This window comes from Hyperolius riggenbachi, chromosome 9, assembly GCF_040937935.1.
Source record: "Hyperolius riggenbachi isolate aHypRig1 chromosome 9, aHypRig1.pri, whole genome shotgun sequence".
In the NCBI taxonomy this organism is placed as follows: Eukaryota; Metazoa; Chordata; class Amphibia; order Anura; family Hyperoliidae; genus Hyperolius; species Hyperolius riggenbachi.
The window spans coordinates 261,173,805-261,175,777 of NC_090654.1; the positions used below are offsets into that span (position 1 = coordinate 261,173,805).

The 1,973-nt window shown below is 41.9% G+C and overlaps 1 protein-coding gene across 1 annotated transcript in view; it reads left to right on the plus strand.

The window, feature by feature from the left end:
- SIX4 (SIX homeobox 4) overlaps positions 1-1,973 on the plus strand; it is a 64,121-nt gene that overhangs the window by 49,258 nt on the left and 12,890 nt on the right. The window lies entirely within an intron of this gene.

Sequence of the window (1,973 nt, forward strand, 5' to 3'; positions counted from 1 at the left end):
TGTGTGTGTGTGTGTGTGTGTGTGTGTGTGTGTGTGTGTGTGTGTGTGTGTGTGTGTGTGTGTGTGTGTGTGTGTGTGTGTGTGTGTGTGTGTGTGTGTGTGTGTGTGTGTGTGTGTGTGTGTGTGTGTTCTTTTCTAAAATGGGTCTTTATATATCTCCCATGTCTATATGACCAGAAGGTCCTTGAATCCCCCTTTAGGCCTGGAACCCACTACAAAACGCAATCGCTAGCGTTTTGTAAGCGTTTCTGGCGATTTTGGTAGCGATTTTAAAAAGTGAAAGTTTTTTGCCAGCGATTGTGTGGCGATTAGTGTTTTTAATTCTGATTCGACCTTTCAATTATTATTTTTTTGCAGTGTGCAGTAACTTAAAAACGCTAGCAAAATCGCTTTGTCAGTTTTGACGAGCGATTACGCCAGCGTTTATATACTTTACATTGCAGAAATGCTAACGCTAAAAATGCTGCATGTCCTGCGTTTGCGATTTTTAGTAATCGCAATCGCTCCAGTGGAATTTGGCCCATCCATTACCATTAGCTGAGCATTTAGGGAAACGTTTTGAAAACTTTCCTAAATGCTCACAAACTCGCTCTAGTGGGTTCCAGCCCTAACGCTTGGTACACACCATGCAATTTCCCATCAGATCGATGGGTCAAATAGATAATTTCTAACAGGTCGGATCTGACTTGGACCTGTTGGAGATTATTGATTAGACCTGCCAATCTGACAGGAAATTGCATGGTGTGTACTAGGCATTATGCTAGGTACACATGATACAATTTTCTGACAGATTTACTGTCAGACCAATTATTTCCAACATGTCCAGTCTGATTTCCAATCGATTTTTAGAAAATTGATCGGAAGTCAGATCTGACATGTTGTGAATATCAATCTGTTATCAATATCAATCTGACAGTAAATCTATCAGAAAATTGCATTGTGTGTACTTAGCATAACCCTTTCAACAATATAGCAGTGATGTAAGCCTGTTATCCAGGTAATTTGCTGTGGAAGGGACAGTAAGCTGCGACAGTAGATATGGAAGATTAACAGAGTTGGGTTGAAAAAAAAAGGTGGTGGGGATTGGGACAAAAGTGGAGGTGTGTGCAATTTTTTTTTTTTAAAACTCCAGTGAAAATAGTGTAATAAAGTGTTTAATTTTTACAATAATTATGTATAAATGATTTAGTCAGTGTTTTGCGCATTGTAAAATCTTTCCTCTCCCTGACTTACATTCTGACATTTCTTACATTGGTGACATTTTTACTGCTGGCAGGTGATGTCAATGGAAGGAGTTGCAGTTGGAAACAGCTGTAAACAGTTATTTCCCACAATGCAACAAGGCTCCCACAGTGTGATGTCAGAACCATGGTCCTGACATCACACTGTGGGAGGGGTTTCACCACAATATCAGCCATACAGAGTCCCATGATGATCTGTTAGCGAAAAGGAATCGATTTCTCATGGGAGAGAGGGCAGTGCCCACTTTTTTTTTTTTGCCGCTGCAGAAGAACGTACATTGCGCCCACTGCACTGCAATTGTGCTCTGGGAACCATTGTTTTTGTGTGCATTTAGCAAGTGCGACCCCCGCTTTACACAAAAATAAGGCCGTTTCTGAGGAAGACTGACAGGATTGTAATTACCGTTGTCCTCTCAGCTTTTGTATATGTCTCAGCAATGTATCTGGTGCACTTTCCTCTAAATAGCGTGAATCTTGTACGATGCCTTGGTCAGGTTAAAGTGAACGTTTAAATTTGAAGTAACCTGTAAAGGCTCGTACACATGTGCAACTTTCCCACCCAACTATCGTCCAAACTTGGTCTGTTGGACCATAGTTGGGCGTGTGTACGCGTGACAAATGACTAGACGAGCGACTGATAGCAGGTGGTTTGCCCGATCCAGCCGGCGGAACAACTCACATGACTGTTGAGCTGATATCGTGCAGTTGGCCGCGTGTGCACAACGTAGTTTG